General features: G+C 39.7%; 1 protein-coding gene across 1 annotated transcript in view; it reads left to right on the plus strand.

Moving 5' to 3' along the window:
• Window positions 1-20,777, plus strand: part of gpc5a (glypican 5a) — a 1,004,507-nt gene that overhangs the window by 912,380 nt on the left and 71,350 nt on the right. The gene's annotated exons all lie outside the window — the stretch shown is intronic.

Consider the following 20,777-nt stretch of genomic DNA (forward strand, 5'->3'; position numbering starts at 1 on the left):
ACACAGATATCAGTAATCAAAATGAAATGGAATTCACATCATGCCCATTGTGAGAGAATAGACCCCATGTGACACAGTCAAATCAGTTGAAGTTGAAGATGTTATCAAAGGTGATCTGTTATGTTTTTGCCTAAGTGTGATCAGTTACAATTGGCTGAAGATAAATGTCTACAAAAGTTGCAAAAGATTATTGTTCAGGATGGCTTGTGTTAAAGAAGTACCTGAGAGGCTTTGGCCATAGAAAACAAACTTAGCATGTAAAGGCAAGTCACTTTCAAGGATAAACAAGTCCTAAAAGCAAAAGGATTATGCCAGGATATCATGCCCGTCTTACACCAAGATACTTGCATATTGTGTGTCCAATGAAGCTACCACATAGATCCATGTCATTTTCAGGATGAATCAGTACCTGAGAATGCATGTGAGCCATGCTAAATGTACCAACCCCAATAGAAAAGAGACAATCCACATCGACACTGACTGTGTGGAATTTGCACATTCTCCCCCGTTAGTCTGGGTTTTCTCTGGGTACTCCGATTTCTTTCCACAGTCCAAAGATGTGTAGGTTAGGTGGATTGGCCACTCTAAATTGACCATAGTGACCAGTGATATATAGGCTAGGGGGATTAGCCATGGAAAACGCAGGGTTACAGGGATGGGGAAGGGGGTGGGTCTGGCTGGGATGCTGTTTCGAGGATCTATGTGGACTTGATAGGCCAAATGGATCGAAATTCTATGATTCTATAATACTCCTTACACAGAAGTAACAACAGATTTATTGCCAGTGCATAGGGAACATTATATCCTTGTGATAGATTACTTCTCCAAATTTTTATAATGCAGCAACTTAGCAGCCCAACCAGCATGATGGTTACTGACATAATAATTGTGATTTCCAGTTTATGCAGTATCTCAGAATGGATATCTTTTGAGAATGGACTGCAGTTCATGAGTAGAATTTTTAAAGCATGTACTTATCTGATTGACGCATACCACATCACCACTCATCTATCCAAATTCAAACAGTTTGGCTGAACATATGTATATATTTAGAAATTGAGGATCATAGGTCTAGCGTTGTTGTGGATAATTGATTGTCATCCCCAGTATAGTTTGTGCTTGGAAGCAAGTGTGAATAGCCTTGCCCAGTTACCAACTGGAGCCACAGAACATTCTTCAAAACAGAGGAGATTGTAAGGGATAAACAACAATGCTGCAGGGAGATAGCTACCATATCTGCACAAAAGATAGAGTGTGAGTTAGAAATTGAAATAGAGATACGTAAGCAACAGCATAGGTTTTGAAAATATGCAACCAGCCCCGATCATGCAAAGTTATCGCTGATCAGAGAGCAACATTGGGAATGAACTGAAGCCAGCTTAGATCAAGAGTGCAAGAAATAAAACTTCAATAATGATTATGCCATGATCTTGAGTGGCAGCAACCAGCAGCAAAACAACAAAGTTGACAAAGAATTATAACAGAGAGCAACATATACTTTTCCAGATAAATATATAATTACCAGATTAGGATTAATTGGCAAGCCTCCAAATTATTTTGAAATTTGAATTATTAATTTTGTAAACAATTTATTTCTGTCTTTTATAATGATCAAACTCACAAAGCATGCCTATTTATAATCATTTATAACTGTTCAGAATTGTTTTTTTCTTTTTGGAAAAGGAGGATGGATGTTGTATTTTGTCTCACAGTCAGTATACCTTCAACAGACACAGTGTGTCAATGCATATTTAAGAGACATGTTCATGGTGTCATCATATGATAGTATATGGCCTGATGGTATAAGGATTACATTCTTCACTTTAACCCAGGCCATTTATGGAATCATAGAATCATACAGCACACAAACAGACCCTTCAGTCTGACCAGTCCATGCCAAATATAATCCCAAACTAAACTAGTCCAACCTGCCTGCTACTTGCCTATATCCCTCCAATCCATTCCTATTCACGTTCTTATCCAAATGTCTTTTAAATGTTGTAATTGTGCCCACATCCACCACTTCCTCAGGAAGTTCATTCCACACGCGAAGCATCCTCTGTGTGAAACATTTGATGCTCTTGTCTTAAGTCTCTCTCCTGTCACATTAAAAATGTGCCTCCCAGTCTTGAAATGCCCCACCTAAGGGAAAAGACAACTACCATTAACCCTATTTATACCCTTCATGATTTTATAAATTTCTATAAGGTCACCTCTCACCGTCTTGCATTCCAGTGGAAAAATGTCCCAGCCGATCCAGTCTTTCATTATAACTTTCCATATCAGGCAATAAGCTGCTAAATCTCTTCTAACCTCTCTTCAGCTTAATAATATCCTTCCTATAACCGGGAGACCAGAACTCAACACTGTACTCTAGAAGAGGCCTCACCAATGTACTGTACAATTTCAACATGACTTCCCAACTCCTTTACTCAAATGACTGAGCAATGATGACAGGTGTGCTGAATGCCTTTTTAACAATCTTGTCTATGTGATTCAAACTTCAAACAATCATGTACCTGAACCCTTAAATCCCTCTGTTGTACAACACTACCCAAAGCCCTACCATTAATTGTAGAAGTCCTACATCTGTTTGTTTTATCAAAATGCAATATCTCACATTTACCCAGATTGAACTTGATTTGCTGTTTTTCAACCCAGTGACCATTTGATCAAGCTCCCTTTGTAATCTTAGAAAGCCTTCTTCACTGTCTCCTGTGACACCAATGTATTGTCCACAAATGTACTAACCATGCTTTCTATATTATCATCAAAATGATTAATTTAAATGAAAAACAAAAGAATACTTGAAGTATGACACATTGTTAGAAGCCTGCTACTCTTTGTAACCAAAGAGTTTAATGTTAACCAAACAATTTATTCTTAACCCCAAGATGGATGTGCCTCTGAATGTAATATTATTAATTATCATAAGTTGTGATAAATGTCTGTTGGATCATTCAACGTCAGGGTACTCAAATCTTATTTCTTTGTTACAAAGAATAACATAAGCATTGCCACATCAGGTAAAATATCCTACTTTAAAAAGAATTATTTGCAGGAAGAGGGCATCACAGGCTCAGCCAGCATTTCTTGTCCATCCTTAATTGTCCAGAAGGCAGTTCAAAATCAACCATATTTCTGTGGGTTTAGAGTCACATGTAAGCCAATGCAAGTAAGAATGGCAGTTTCCTTCCCTAAATGACATTAGTGAACCAATGGGAGGCCATCATCAACTATCGAAGACATGCAGAACTCAGTTATGGTATTAATTTTGGCCTGTCATGATTTTTGCAAACTCTTTGAAATTGCTATTCAATTTTCTCCAGCAACCCAGCCCTTTTTTTTTAAAATACATGTCTAATTATCTTCCAAAGGTTCCTGTGGAACCTGATTCCACGCCCTCTGTGATGGTATATTTTAGATCTTAACAACATCTTTTATAATTATTTTTCTATTATGTTAATCCCTTGACCTCTGGTTACAAATTCACTTGCCAGAGAAAAGTGCTTTATCTTTATAGAACTTGATCAACAGAAACCCTTCAAAACTACTGTCCACCACAGGGTCTGAACATCCTCCCTAAAGTATGGTGCTCAGAATTATATGCACTACCTCCAGCTGAGGTTAACCAAACATTTTTAATTGTCCTTCTGAATTGGAAATTGTTAGTTTTTTGATCTAGCACTTATAAGTGGTCCAGTGATCACATATATACAGTTAACTATTTTCTTAAGGTCCTTAGTTTCATTGCTAATATTATAAGAAAGCCATTTAAACCACTCCTACCTTCAAACAATTTGTGTGTGATCTCATTAATTGGTAATGTATCATATTGCACACAACTTTTTTGTAGATACTGAAGAAACAATTTCTCTCACTTGGAGACACCAGAACGAGATACAACAATCTTAGAATTAAGCTGAGATATTCAGGAGTATTACCAAGAAACACTACTTGAGCTCTTTCTTCCAAAAAGCTACTGACGCTAGGTCAATTGAACATTTAAAAGCCGACAAAAATTTTTTGTTAGGTAATAGAATTAAGGTGTTTGGAATGTAGGCAAGTAAATGGAGTTATGATACTGATCAGCAATGATCTGAATGATGAAACAGCGATCAATTTTTTGGATTTGTTCTTAGGATAGGACTATTCTAAGATTGTGATCTAAGATTTATTATTAAGAAAATTAAAGTGAGCTTTCCTCTAATCTTATCTGTGTAAGCATGTTTGAACTTTTCTCTGGATGCGAGGCGAAAGTGGATTCATTCCCTTTATTAGGGAGCTAATTGAATATTACAGAAATGTGTTTAGTGTAAGTATATCACTTCTTAATCCTGTAGAAAGAATGCATTAGACAGTGGAACACAGTGAAGTGTGAGATATCCATGAGGGATCAAGCCTTTTGCTATTCTGATTATCTTGTTATCAAATTCTCCACCAATAGATGTGACCTAAGGAGATATAGAGACATTTCCTTGCTGCATAGTAATTTGCAATTGTGCTAAGTTGTTACAAAGACTTAATGAAATTATTTCTACATTTTTAAGTGCATTGGTCATTTCAATGTTTACATATATATTCAGGAACTTTTAAAAAAAGCGCATATTCATTTAAGAAAGGTGAAAAGGAAAAGCCAGGGAATTATCAACTTTTGAGCCTGACATTGGTGATGGGCAAGTTGTTGGAGGGAATCCTGAAGGGCACAATTTACATGCATTTGAAAAGGCAAGGACTGATCACGGATAGTCAGCATGGTTTTGTGCATGGGAAATCATGTCTCATGAACTTGATTGAGTTTTGAATAAGTAGCAAAAAAGATTAATGAGGGCAGAGTAGTAGATGTGATCTATATGGACTACAGTAAAGTGTTTGACAAGGTTCCTCATAGAGTCACAGATGTACAGCATGGAAACAGACCCTTCGGTCCAACCCATCCATGCCGACCAGATATCCCAACCCAATCTAGTCCCACCTGCCAGCACCTGGCTCATATCCCTCCAAACCCTTTCTATTCATATACCCATCCAAATGCCTCTTAAATGTTTCAATTATACCAGCGTCCACCACTTCCTTTGGCAGCTCATTCCATACACATACCACCCTCTGTGTGAACAAGTTGCCCTGTAGGTCTCTTTTATATCTTTCCCCTCTCACCCTAAACCTACACCCTCTAGTTCTGGACTCCCCGACCACAGGGGAAAGACTTTGCGTATTTACCCTATCCATACCCCTCATAATTTTGTAAGCCTCTACAAGGTCACACCTCAGCCTCCGACGCTCCAGGGAAAACAACCCCAGCCTGTTCAGCCTCTCCCTATAGCTCAAATCCTCCAGCCCTTCTTTGATTGGAGGATTTGAGCTATAGGGAAAGGCTACATGAGCTGGGGCTGTTTTCCCTGGAACATTGGAGGCTGAGGTATATACCTTATAAACCTTATGTGTTTATAAGCTTTATAGAGGTTTATAAAATCATGGCATGCACGGATTGTATAAATAGACAAGGTCCTTTCCCCGGCATGGGGGAGTCCAGAACTAGAGGGCATAGGTTTAGGTTGAGAGGGGTAAGATATAAACGGGACATAAAGGGCAACTTTTTCACACAATGGGTGGCGCGTGTATGGAATGAATTGCCAGAGGAAATGGTGGAGGCTGGTACAATTACAGCATTTAAAAGGCATCCTTGGCCCATATCCCTCTAAACACTTCCTGGTCTGGAGCCAGTGTTCTAGCAAAAAGGATAAACAGGCTGGTCACTAGGACTTTAAACTAGTGAGTTGGGAGGGAGGTAAAGGGAAACCGACAGAAAGTATGATGGTAAATAAAAAGGTAGGCAGCAGGTTAGCATGTGTGCAGGAAGGTTTCTGAAAGAAGTAAAAAGGAAGGATAACTCAGAAGATATTATGAGAGATGTTGGAAATCATGAGTGTAAAAAAGCTAGCATTAAGGCACATTATCTGAATGCTCATAGCTTTCATAACAAGGATGAGGAGTTAATGGCACAAACCATCGTGGATGAATATGATTTAGGAGCCATCATGGAGACATGGTTACAGGATGGTCATGACTGGGATTTAAATATCCAGGGGTATCAGACTATTCGGAAAGACAGACAGGAAGGTAAAGGAGTTGGTGTAGCTCTGACATTCAAGGACACCATCAGGCGGTGCTGAGAGATGATATAGATTCAATGGAGAATCAGTTTGAGTTCATTTGGGTGGAAAGTAGAAATTCTAAGAAGAAAACCTTACTGATGGGCATAGTCTATAGGCCACCAAATAAGACATCGCATTGGGACGGCAACCAACAAAGTAATAACTAATGCCTGTTAAAATGGTATGGCAATTATCATAGGGAATTGTAATCTACATGTTAATTGGTCGCACCAACTCGGCCAGGGTGGCCTCGAGGAGGAGTTCGTTGAGTGTATCTGTGATAGTTTTCTTGAACAGTATGCAGTGGAACCGATAAGGGAGCAAGCTACTCCATATCTGCTCATGTGTAATGAGACAGGAATAATTAATGACCTCATAGTTAGGGATCCTTTTGGAAGGGGCGGTCACAGTATGGTTGAATTTAGAATACAGGTGGAGAGTATGAACATAAAATCCAATACCAGGGAGACTTTAATAGAATGAGGGAGGACTCAGCTATAGTAGATTGGAAACAAAGATTTTTTTGGTGGGACAGTTAACGAGCTGTGGAAGACTTTCAAAGAAATTTTTCAAAGTGCTCAACAGAAGTATATTCCAGTGAAAAGGAAGGACTATAAGAAAAGAGAAAACTGCCATGGGTGTCTAAAGAAATAAGGGAGGCTATCAAATTGAAAGAGAAGGCATACAAAAACAGCATGAAACTAGAAGATTGGAAAAACTTTAAAGGTCAACAGAAAGCAACAAAAAGAGCTATAAAGAAAAGCAAGATAGAACACAAGAGAAAACTAGCACAGAATATAAAGACAGATAGAAAAAGTTTGTATAAATATATAAAATTAAAAAGAGTGACTAAGGTCCTTTAGAGGATGAGAAGGGGCATTTAGTTATGAGATATGATGAAATGGTTGAGGCATTCAATACGTATTTTGTATCGGTCTTCACGGTGGAAGATACGAATTGACAAAGAGACGAAGGTAGGTGAGAACCTATAAAAAAAATCATTATTACGGAAGAGTTGGGCAAGCTAATGGAGCTAGGGATAGACAAGTCTCCTGACCCTGTAAAATGCATCCAAGGGTACAGGTGGAGACTGTCCCATCGGTATAGATCCCCACAGTCCCAAAACTGATGTCTATACCCCATGAAATGGATTCCCTCTTTCTCACACCATTCCCTTAGCCACATGTTTACTTCCCTAATTTTCTTATGCCTAAGCCAATTTGCACATGGCTTGGGCAGTAATCCAGAGATTGTGAGCCTCGAGGACCTGTTCCTTAATTTTGTTCGTAGTGCTCGATAATCCCCAAACAGATCTTCTAGCCTAGTCTTGCCTATGTTGTTAGTCCCAACATGGACCACAACTACTGCTGCTCTAATATCCTTTCAAACTTGTCAGAGATGTTTTGCACCCTAGCACCGGGCAGGCAACACACCGTGCAAGGCTCCTGATCCAGCTTGCAAAGGATACTATCTATCCTCCTAATTATGGAATCCCCTTAAACTACCACTTGTCTTTTTGCTCTCCCCTCTTGAATGGCCTTCTGCACCATAGTGCCATGGTCAGCTGGCTCATCCTCCCCACCACTAGCAACTTTGAAGATGATATGAGGGTGCTTAGGTTTGCTGATGACAACAACCTTACAGTGTTTAACAGACTAATACATTGAATTAGACAGGACTTTCAGAGATTTACAAGGATTATCTGTAAAGCTGTAGTTTTGCACTAACACCAGCTTCCGCCATTCCCTTCTGGACTGTTTTCCCATACAGAAGCCAACTCATCACTGGAGAAGAGCACAGATTTTTAAAAAAATAATTTAATCAACCTGCTGGAACTTGGCTTGAAGCATCTCACTGAGGGGTGACCTTATAGATGTATATAAGGTCATGAGGGGCATGGATAGAGTGAATAGCTAAAGTCTTTTTCCCGGAGATGGGTAGTCCAAAACTAGAGTGCATAGATTTAACATGAAAGGTGAATAGGTAAAGATTTGAAAAGGACCTAAAGGGCAACCTTTTCACACAGAAGGTGGAGCATGTATAGAAAGAGCTGCCAGAGGAGGTGATGGAGGCTGGTACATTTGCAAAATTTAAAAGATATCTGGATGGGTGTATAAATATAAAGGGTTTAGAGGGATATGGGCCAAATACTGGAAAATGGGAAGAGATTAATTTAGGATATCTGTTTGGCATGGACAAGTTAGACCGAAAGATCTGTTTCCATGATTATCATCTACAACTCTGTGGCTCGATAAGGGATCATTGTTGGGGTAAATGGTTACATTTTGATTGTGTACAAATTGTAATATTCCTTACCAACTAACTCTGATAGATGATCAGGATGTATTCTGATCCAGGTGACATGCCTCCTCTCTGCCAAATGGAGAACTGGAGAGAGCCAGTTCTCACTCCACTGGGGGAATCAAAGGCTGACAGGTCTCCATTCATGGAGTCATAGAGTTGTACAGCATGCAAACAGACCCTTCATCCAACTCGTCCATGCTGACCAGCTATCCGAACCTAATCTAGTACCGTTTGTCAACACTTAGCCCATATCCCTCTAAACCCTCTCCCAATAACTCAAATCCTCCAACCCTGGCAACAACCTTGTAAATCTTTTCTGAATCCTTTCAAGTTTCACAACATTCTTCCAAAAGTGGCCTCACCAATGTCCTGTACAACTGCAACATAGCCTCCCAACTCTTATACCCAAAGCACTGACCAATACACTGTCTGTACATGACATAATTTGGAGATGCCGGTGTTGGACTGGGGTGTACAAAGTTAAAAATCACACAACACCAGGTTATAGTCCAACAGGTTTAATTGGAAGCACACTAGCTTTCGGAGCACCGCTCCTTCATCAGGTGATTGTGGAGGACACAATTGTAAGGCACAGAGTTTATAGCAAAAATTTACAGTGTGATGTAACTGAAATTATACATGTATAATTGGCCTCCTCCAATTTAGAACTGCAACTTTTAGATCCAGTCTATCCTTTTCCATCACTATTTTAAAATTGGAAGTCGACTAATATACTGGCAAGGAGATTTCCTCGAGCTGCTCTGGAGTATTTAAACTCGTGAGGTGGGGGGCTGGGACTCACAGAGACAGTAAGGAAAGAGATTGGTCTGAGACTTGTATAGTTGGAAAAAGAACTGTGTCAAACCATCAGAGCAGGCGGGACCAAAGCAGGGAACAAGGTAGGACTGATAAATTAAACTGCAATTATTTCAATGCAAGAGGCATTCGAAAACTGATAGAATTATGGTCACTAGCCACAAACCATTCCCCCACTGACACCTCAGTCGCTTGTCCTGCCTTATTTCCCAAGATTAAGCCATGTTTTGCACCTTCTCTAGTAGGTGCATCCACATACTGAAGCAGTAAACCTAATTGTGCACACATAACAAATTCCCGTCCATCTAAACCTTGAACTCTGTGGCCATCCCATTCTATGTTTGGAAAGTTAAAATCCCCTACCATAACCACCCTATTATTCTCACAGATGATTGAGATCTTCTTACAAATTTGTTTCTCAATTTTCACCTATTAGGTGGTCTATAGGATAGTCCCAATAAGGTTCTCATCTCTTTCTTATTTTTCAGTCCCACCCAAATAACTTCCTAGGAATATCTTGTCTAAGTACAGCCATAATGCTTTCCCTTTTCAAAAACAGTACTCTCCCTACCCTCTTACCCATTTCTATCCTTCCTATAGTATTATATCCTAGAACATTAAACTACTAGACCTGTCAATCTGTGAGCCACATTTCTGTACTTGCTATGATATCCCCACTTCTATGTTCCTAACCATATCTTGAGTTCATCTGCCTTTCCTGTTAGGCCTCTTGCATTGAAATAAATGCAGTTTAACTTATCAGTCCTACCTTGTTCCCTGCTTTGGTCTTGCTTGCCCTGCCCTGTCCTGCCCTGTCCCTTTCCCTACTGTACAAGCCTCAGACTGATCTCTTTCCTGACTGTCTCCGTGAGTCCCAGCCCCCCACCTCAAGAGTTTAAATCCTCCAGAGCAGCTCTAGGAAATCTCCCTGCCAGTATATTAGTCCCCTTCCACTTTGGGTGCAGTCCGTTCTTGTTGCACAGGTCACTTTGACCTCAGAAGAGATTCCAATGATCCAAAAATGTGAACCCTTCTCCCCTGCACTAGCTCCTCAGCCACGCATTCATCTGCTATAGCCTCTTATTCTTACCCTCACTACCTCATAGCACCAGGAGTAATCCAGATATTAGTACACTCGAGGACATCCTTTATAAATTCCTGCCTAACTTTCTATGTACTCCCTTCAGAATCTCAACCCTTTCCCTTCCTATGTCATTACTTTCAATGTGCACAAAGACCTCCTGCTAGCCCCTCACCACTTCGAGAACATTCTGCACCTTCTGCAAGAAATCCTTGATCCTGGCACCAGGGAGGCAACACACCATTCTGATTCCATGCTGCCGGTCGCAGAAACGTCCAGCTGTACCTCTCACTAGAGAGTCCACTATCACAAGCAATCTCTTGGAACCTGATGTACTCATAATATTTGTCCCATTTTCATAAAATTAATTCACATCTTTACAGATTATGTTCAGTATCTACAGTTGTTTCATATCAATATACACTTTTCTAAGATCCCAACCAATGAAATGGACTTGTTCTATTTCTCTTTCATGTTTATTTGCAGTTTCTCTCCCTATCACTTGGTTGAAATTTTTGTGTGAAATTCTTTAATTTGCCTCATTCATTTTGTGTTGCCTTCTTCTTTCCACTCATAGAGAAACAAAGTTATAAGATTTAGGAGCAGGAGTAGGCTATATGATTGCTTAAAATGTGTGGCGCTGGAAAAGCACAGTAGGTCAGGCAACATCTGAGGAACAGGAGAGTCAAGGTTTCAGGCATAAGCCCTTCCTCAGGAATGTTGGGGGGTTGAGGTCCCAAGGGGACAGAGAAATAAATGGGAGGAGGATGGGGCTTGGGGGAAGGTAACTTGGAAGGTGATAGGGTGGGGGGGGTGGGTGATGGTGATAGGTCGGAGCAGAAGGTGAAGCGGATAGGTGGGAAGGAAAATGGACAGGTAGTCACATGTGTCACTCATACCTGCATGCAACAACCCCGCTGTCCTGTGGCCGACCACTTCAACTCCCCCTCCCACTCTGCCAAGGACATCCAAGTCGTGGGCCTCCTCCACCACCAAATACCAAGCTACCCGATGCCTGGAGGAGGAACATTTCATTTTCCACCTTGGACCCTTCAAAAACACAGCATCAATGTTGATTTCATCTGTTTCCTCATCTCCTCATCCCCCACCTTATCCCAGATCCAACCCTTCAACTCAGCACCACCTTCATGACCTGTCTTACCTGTCCATTATCTTTCCACTTATCCGCTCACCCTCTGCTCTGACTTCTCACCATCACTGCCCATCCTCATCTACCTATTGCCTTCCAAGCTACCTTCCCCCCTTCCCCAACCTCCTCCCATTTATCTCTCAGCTCCCTTTCCCACCAACCACCCCCCACCCCCTCACATTCCTTAGGAAGGGCTTATGCCTGAAACGCTGATTCTCCTGTTCCATCGATGCTGCCTGACCTACTGTGCTTTTCCAGTGCCATACCTTTTTGATCTCCTGCATCTGCAGTCCTCACTTTATCCTATATGATTGTTTAAGCCTACTGCACCATTTGGTAAGATAACAGGTCTACTTTTCTGCTTGTTCTCAAAACCTTTAATGTCCCTGTTGTTCTAAATATTGTCCAGCTCAGCCTTAAATATATTCAATGATCCATCCTTGAATTCTCAACCTCTGAGAGAGGATATTCCTCTCCATTTCTGATTTAAATTGGCAGTCCTTTATTCTGAAAAGTACCCCTATGAGAGGAAACATCCACTCAACATTCATGCTGCCAAGTGCTTTCAGAATCTTATAAGTTTCAATTCAATCACCTCTTCTCCTTCTAAACCCTAATGAGTATAGGCTCAACCTATACCTGTTTTACCTTTCCTCATAAAATAAATCTCTTCATCTCAGAAATTCATCTCAGGTGCAATCCTCCTTAAATCAGGAGACCAGAACTGTGTGCGGTACATAGAATATAGAGCATTACAGTGCAGTACAGGCTCTTCGGCCCTTGATATTGTGCTGAACTGTGAAACCAATCTGAAGCCTGTCTAATCTATGTTATTCCATTATCATCCATATGTTTATCCAATGACTATTTAAATGCCCTTAAAGTTGGCGACTCTACTACTGTTGCAGGCAGGGTGTTCCACGCCCTTACTATTCTCAGAGTAAAGAGACTACTTCTGACCTTTGTCCTATATCTTTCGCCCCTCAATTTAAAGCTGTGTCCCTTCATGCTAGCCATCACCATCCGAGGAAAAAGACTCTCACTGTCCACCCTATTTAATCCTCTGATCATCTTATATGCCTCAATTAAGTCACCTCTCAACCTTCTTCTTTCTAACAAAACAGTCTGAAGTCCCTCAGCCTTTCCTCATAAGACCTTCCCACCATACCAGGCAACATCCTGGTAAACCTCCTTTGAACCCTTTCCAATGCTTCCACAATCTTCCTATAATGCAGCAACTAGAACTGTGTGCAATACTAAAGTGCGGCTGCACCAGAATTTTGTACAGTCGCAACATGACCTCATGGCTCCAAAACCCAATCCCTCTACTAATAAAAACTAACACGCCGTATGCCTTCTTAACAACCCTAGCAACTCGTTGTCAACTTTCAGGGATCTATGTACATGGACACCGCGATCTCTCTGATCATCCACACTGCCAAGAATCTTGCTATTAGCCCAGTACACTGTATTCCTGTTACTCCTTCCAAAGAGAATCATCTCACTTTCCCCCTCTCAGTGGTCCTATTGTGATGTCACCAATGCCCTATACCAAGACTTCCCTACTTTTGTAACCTCTGCAAGAAGAGCAACATTCCCTTTGCTTTCCTAACCACCATTCACATTTGACCAACATAAATTAGTAAGTTGCCTGATTCACCTGTAATTTATTCCCTTCTCCATGTTCTCAGAAGACTTGACAGCTATGAATGGAAAGAGTAGAAGAGAATGATGTATTAAAATAACAGTCACATCACAGATTGTGAAATCGAGACAGATATACTTCCCAATAATTATTTTACATTCTAATCAAACAGTTGCATCTGTTTTACTGCTAGTTCATCATTAATTATGCAAAACCAGTGTCCTCTAAACTTAATAACAGTTATTCATGATGCTTTTGTTGCCTCTTTTACTTTTTAAAAACTATTGCAGAAAACAATTAAGCATATCATATCCCTGTTTTCATATTTCTTGTTTGGCTTGTTTAAGTTTACAAGCCCAACAACTACTAGAGAAGAAGCAAAGCCTGACCTATTCTTGGGAAATAAGGGGGAGTATTTTGGAGCCAGTGATCATAATTCCATTAGTTTTAAAATAGTGATGGAAAAGGATAGAATAGGTTTAAAAGTTAAAGTTCTAAATTGGAACAAGGCCAATTTTGACAGTACTAAGCAAGAATTTTCAAAAGTTGATTGTGGGGGACAGGATCCTTGGAGGTAAAAGGATGAAAGGAAAATTGGAAGCCTTCAAAAATGAGGTAACAGGAGTCCAGAGACAGAATGTTCCTGTTATGTTAAAGAGCAAGGCTGGTAGGTGTAGGGAATGCTGGATAATTAGAAAAAAAGAGGTTTTGCCAAGAACAAGAAAACATATGTCATGTATAGACAGCAGAGATCAAGTGAATCCCAAAAAGAGTATAAACGCAGTAGGTGTCTACTTAGGAGGGAAATCAGAAGGCAAAAAGGGGCCATGAGATAGCTTTGGCAAATAAGGTTAAGCAGAATCCAAAGGGATTCTACAAACATATTAAGGACAAAATAGTAAGTAATGCTTCTTTTAGACAAGCAATGGATTTCAGAAAACAATGCCCTGATTGCCATGTTCAATTGGACATGTATAGTCAGGGAAAGTTGATATGCATTTTTATTATAAGTAATTATGAATGAAATTAGAAACATTTGTGGAATAAATTATAAGGGTTGATCATTATCCCTTCAAACCAGTTTCAGCTACAGGATAATGTATACCACAATAGGCATACTGACTTGGATTTTCCAAACGCGTGATCATCATTTCTGCCGTGAAGATAGAACTTGTGCACAGGGACTGTGCAGGATCCTCAACATGCCAGTGAAATGAAAGATTCCACTGACCAATTCCACTAGACAGGTTCCATTTTAATCAGCGAATTTGAATGGTTCTGATGAAGTTATGTAAATTCTTACCAAGGATAAGTTAGACAGTTATATATCTAATAGACCTCCTGAACAATGGTGAACTGACTCCCCAACTAATGACCCCTGTACTCTGCCAGGACCAAATAGCCCCTCACATCTCCAGGACCCAACAAAAGACCCCCCACCCTGCCTGACCTGATGTCTTCCCTACATAGTCCTGTTGTCCTTAACATAATATGCTCTGGCACCCTACCTACCTATTATCCTACCCACTTGCATTTTGTCCAATTGGTACGGTAACCCCTATCTACTTGGCACCCTACTTACCCTACTTGTCCCGACCTAACTGGCTCCTTACCAGCTGGCACTTTACCTGTCTGCACCATACAGTCTACTCACCTAGAACTTTACTTACTCACCACCCCAATCTTCCAGCACCATAACCTTGACCTTATCTTCTCTTATTTACTCTTTCAAAAGACCTGTCAAAGTGTATGTCTCACACAGATTATCATTCCTTCAAAACTTGGTCTATCATCATTGTCTGACTGCACCAGTGCTTAGAATCAAATCTGTGCTCTTAATAAATGTGAAACAATGGTTCCTTTAAATGTAATTGCTTGGAGGCTCTCGATCGCTTGTTGTGGTTTTGCTTCAGTTATCATTGCATGCAATTTGTTTTTCCTAAAAGCTGTAAACTGATCAGTTTGCTTCTTCGGATTTTTCTTCATGAAGTTGAAACAGAACACACACATGTTGCCTTGGTTTCGCTTACTGATCAAGATGATCTAAATGATGAATTCCCAGCCCTCGTTGGCTATATGAAGGCAGTGAGAGAAAATTAGTTTTGACAATCCAAAGTAATCATATACACTGTAGCAGTCAGTAACTGAGTGACTGAAAGCTTCTAGGAACAGGGCAACCGCAGATTCTTTCATCTGTTAACTGTCTCATGGTTTTGAAGTGGGTAATAATCCAAAGAATTAAAAATAAAGTAATAAAAGTTTGCAAATTTTATATGTCACATTTAGAATTGATCTTTAATTTATTGGGGAAGAAATAAACTAAAATAAGAAAATAAAATTAGGCAAATCACTCTTTCAGGTAACATTTTGTTCAAGCCGCTTTACAGTGGCAAAAAGTAATCATGGGTCTTTGAAAGGAATGGAGCAATGTGTCAGCATGTGTCAATTAGCCATTTCTCAATAACACTGCAAGTTTTCTGTTGCATGGTCACAGAATTATCCCCAAAGTATATGCAAACCAAAATGCTTTAGTTATTTGTAATGTTTCATCTCTTGTTTCAATATATCAAAATATCCAGAAAAGTTTTAGATTGTTAACTGCACTCAGTTGCCTGGTTGTCTTTACTATTCTAGTTTAGTGATGGTTAAAAGATTAACACTGTGACTGATTATCATTAACATTTTCTTTCATCATGGGAGAATCATATTACTTTTGACTAGGTAGGAAGCTGGATCAGTGAAATTGATATATTCAAGTGAAAACACAGAAGTGGTCGATAAAATTTTAATGAAGAAATGCTCAAAAGTCCCTTAGCTTAAGCAAATAGCTGGGCTGTCAACATGGCTGTTAAAAATATATCACACAATCAATTACTTGGAGCAAGATGACAGGAAGATAACAGTGTTTAGTCTATGACTGAGCTTTAGAAACATATATGTGGTTTATGACAGATTGATAACAGTTCATTATATAGATTTTATACTAATTCTAATTACAAGAGAGCGCTATGACATTGCACAGTGGACTCAGACATTTCATAGTTGCCAATAAATTGTGCCGTGATACATCAAAGATAAACATTCATTCACACATGAATTTGCCTTCTAATCTGTCGGACTGTGGTTTCACCTACTACCTAAAAATGTCCATCCTATCTATTTAGTAACTGTTCACTTAAATGTAATTATAAAAGTCAGCTTCACACATGAGAGCCAGTTCTAAAAGCCATATTGGTATTGTTCATCTTGACTTCTTAGTTTGAATCTGAGGTGGAGATGCTCAAGGATAGTAATTGTGCTGGGGCGCCAACTCATTCTCAACTTACTGTAAGACAATTTAAGAATGTTTTTGAATAAACTGTATCCATTGCTTTCTTTGTGAGTTGTGATGTAGCCCACTTTCTGCCGCTCTTTCTCATCTCTGAAAGATTACTATTGCTCTAATTTCTAAGAAAAGCAGGTATTCTTAAGCAAATATCATTCAAAATAATGTCAAATGAAATTGTCTTGGAATTTCAGGCTGTCCAAATTGTAGTACAATGGGAATGCATTTGTGAATGAGATGATGATGATGTAAACCTGGCATCAACAGTTAGAAACTACCAAGACTCAGAGCCGCGAAGAATGGAATAACCTGTGCTCAATAGCTTTACACAAAAATCAGTATTCTGTATGTAAATATAGTGACTATTGAGAGTTAGACAAATAGTCAATCATTGACAGAAATGTGACAGATGCAGATTAGGGATAGTAAAGTTAAATAGAACAGCTGCTGTAGTACATGAGTGGATCCAGGGCCCCAGACTTTATGATGGGCAGAAACCATAACAATTCAATAAAGTTGTAGTTATGGAATCAATGCGATCCATGGAGACAGCCTAAAGCACAGATATATTGTATCTAGTATATCTGCTTAGTGGGAAAACATGTAATGAGAATTGTAAATGTTTAACTGTTTTGGGCTGGTTTCAGGCAATATTGGATTTATGTCCTTTGTGGAACTTGTGCTGTTTTTAGGGTCCCGCGAAGGTCTGTTCACACCTATGTTCCCCCCCACCCCATTGCCAACCACAAATCTTTCCCAGCCTTGTCACTTTGTCCATCTCAATATCCTAACAGTCCCCACCTAGGCCAACCAATGTAACCCTAATTAGACCCTTCTATTTTGCTTCTCCCCCCCCAGCAGTCCCTAATATACACACACATATGCACTGGTATTCTTTGACAATAACCTTTGGTTTGGCTTCATTCACAATTCTCCTTGGAGACTGGATACTGACCTAGCAGTAGCCATAGCCTCCCCATGGAACTGATAGTCATTTATGGCAGTTCTTAGAGGTGGATGGCTTCAGGGTGGATCAGCAGATTCAGGGTTTTCTGGTCTCTAAGGTGGTGGGGAAGTGGTCCAAGATCTCACCCAAACATAAAATCCAGCAGTTGTTTTATACCAGCATGATGCTTGATCAGGTCCTTGTGCACATTGAGATCATGTTAAGAGATGAGAAATTTGCCACTATGTTATTGGATTTGATAAGCCATCAACTAGTGGGAAGGATACAGAGAAACAAATGCACAGGGAATTTAATGAAAAATACTAGAACAATGGAGACTGATAATGGAAAACTTCAATTATGGTTACAGACTGTAGAATAGTATGAGGGCAGGGAGGAGTATGTCTCTGAACTGTGTTTGGAATAGTTAAATCATAAGCCCTTTCACAATTAACAATATGTCTACTTTGTTATGGACTAGGCCAAACCCCTCAAAACCTCTTTGAGCAGGTAGCCCAGACCGTAACTTTGCTTTTTGTTTAGCTAGGTGTATAGTGGATATTCCCAGTGTAAATTAACTGGGTTGACTGCCAAGTTTTAAACAAACAAAACGTATTTATAAAATTACAGAATAAAACACAAAGAACAGAAAATAAAGTACCAGATAACTTATCCTATCCAAACCCAACTTAATGATGCTATTCTGAACATACATGCAACAGTCCCAATCCATACATCCCTTAGCACAGCAGGTAAAATCAAACCAAGGCTTACAGTTTGCAAGAAGAGAAAGAAGTCCAGCAGCTTTTCATACATCCCCTGCTGTAACTAAACCAAAAAACCTCAGCTGCCAGGACTGGCCACATCACTTTCATTGTACAAGTTATTTGTAATACATGAAAGCCTTTGGTCTGCGGTATCATCTGTTTAGGGGTAAACAAAAAGGATCCCAAAAAACTATTCATCTCTGCACGAAGTCAGCCATTTCAGAGCCTGGGCAGTTTTTCACGACCCTTCTGAAAAAAATCAAGGATACAATAACTTTAAGAAAAAGGAATAGCTTAGAGAAAAGGACCAGCTTTGTGACAACTTTCATTTCAGAGAGATAAAAAAAAATCTCCAGCTGTAAAGTTATTTAAATCCTCAGCCCATTAAGATTTTTGTTTTGTCAGTTACAATCACGAGGACCATCATTATATAACTATTAATATTTGGCTGTATTCTACATATGGAACTGTCTCACTAGGAGTCTCTAAGATCATAACTGGCAGACAGTTTAAAGAGGTCAATAAAGAATTAGCCATCTTTGGCCAAGTTTATAAATAGAAATTATTTTTGAGATATTAAATGCATAAAGGGAACTAAAAGTTTTAAGTTGTGATTTTATGATTGAGATTATTTTTAACTGCCATAAAGGCTGTAACAGATATTACACCTTTATTATATTTCATCTCAATATAGCTTCTGAGGTCTGCTCATTAGGGATACAAAGCAATTTGCAAAGGAGAGTGTAAAGAAGAAGGGGGTGTATGGGGGAAGGAGAGAGATTATGTTTCTACTTGGATTGGTGGCTGAAGAACATGAAGGGAGTACTTTGGAATGGGAGGAATGTTAAGTGTGAGGATGGGGCCTAAATTTTATGGAAACAGCTAGGAAAGTGTTGAACTGAAGTGAACCAATTAAACAGCCTGCCTCAGCACTCAGCTGACACTGGGGCCACCTCCAAGTTGAGTATGGAGGCAGCATGTAGGACATCATCCAACACCCACACCCAGGGCAATAATCAGATCTGGTGGGACATTTTCTCTGCAGTGGGTGTGGCAAGAAAGGAATTTCCTCTCTCGTGACACCTACCTCAAGAGAGAAAACTCATCCAGTTGTTTCAGTTGCGGCACCTGTGCATAAGACAGGCCACATCTTTGGGATGAAACAATTGCTATTCACAACTTGTTAAAGTTACACTAATCTTCAATGAGTCTTCAGAATTTAAGTTAATTCTTTTGTCTAAACAATCACAAGGAGGTATGTTTTAACCTTTTGACTACAGCCAGATAAGACATCGACAACAGATATATCTTTGACAGAGAGGGCAGGTAAAATTGGGTGGATGCCCATCCTACCACTTCCCTACCCACTCTTGTGACTGCCCTTGATAATATGCAGAAGTGGATAGTGGTCAAGCTCCATAATTGGCAGCCCGCTCACCATATTTAAATAAATAACTAATGATCAATTTAAAAACTTGTTACAAGTTCAATGACCCCAAGAGTACACTGCCCATATTATAATATGGCTGCTATGGGCAATTGGATGGAATAATCAGCCCATGTTTTTAAATGAACAAATGTGACAAGGAAGTTGAGGTAAGGAGGCACCCAGTTTGCAATGGGGCAAAACCTCGTTCTCCCAGTATGCCACACCATTCCTTCTTTCACATGGCCTGCTTGGCAGAACCTGATTGCCCCCCTGTTTAACCTATCACATCACTAGGTTATGGGATCCCTTCCCATCCCAAAGCCCTTTGATGTGCACTCCCATGACAGCTCTGATGTATCTGCTGCCCATGTCCTTCTGGATGGTAGTGTCACGTGTGTGGAAGGTACTGAGAGAATAGGTAGACCAATATATTTTTCAAAGTTTGTTTCAGTAATTTAGTATTGTATTACAGAGAGTGGTGAGTTATCATTGCCATTTAGGATTTTTTTTTATCTTAGCCCACCATTGTGTTGCTTCATGCCAGAATTTACGTTTAGCAAAATGCAAATTAGTTTGAGTAGTGACTTAAACGCACTATTCTAAATCTGTTAAGTTTTTGAATTCAAATAATAAACTCCCTTGTACTATCTGGCTATTGTACTGTAAAAATGATCATCAACAATGTGCCTTCTTCAGTTCTCCTATTTTCACCAACAAACCCAAACTGCCCAGAAGTATCTTCCTACTAATATATTAAAACAGTGTTGAAGGGCTCAGGTGAAACAGGTAGGAACATGAGAGAGGAAAAACCACTTTGTCACAAGCGATCTCATCAGAATGATATGAAGACAGTACCCTCACTTAAAACAGCAATTTGTCATGGAGAGATTTGTTTTTAAATCTTTTTAAAGTGTAATGAAGACTTTTGCATTTATTTGCTTTTCCATCATTATCTGACCTCACCTCAAGATATTTTCTGATCAATCCATTCAGTGATGTTATTAATCACCTTTGAAACAGGTGGGGATTGTGATCTTGGCCCTCTTGGTTCAGATGTAAACTCACTACCACTCTGAGAAATTGGTAGGGCTTTTTATCAATGAAATCTTTCAGAAGAGAATTTGAATTATCCTTTCTTTCAAAGTCACCTAGAGCAGGA

Source organism: Hemiscyllium ocellatum, chromosome 6, assembly GCF_020745735.1.
Source record: "Hemiscyllium ocellatum isolate sHemOce1 chromosome 6, sHemOce1.pat.X.cur, whole genome shotgun sequence".
NCBI classification, from domain to species: Eukaryota; Metazoa; Chordata; class Chondrichthyes; order Orectolobiformes; family Hemiscylliidae; genus Hemiscyllium; species Hemiscyllium ocellatum.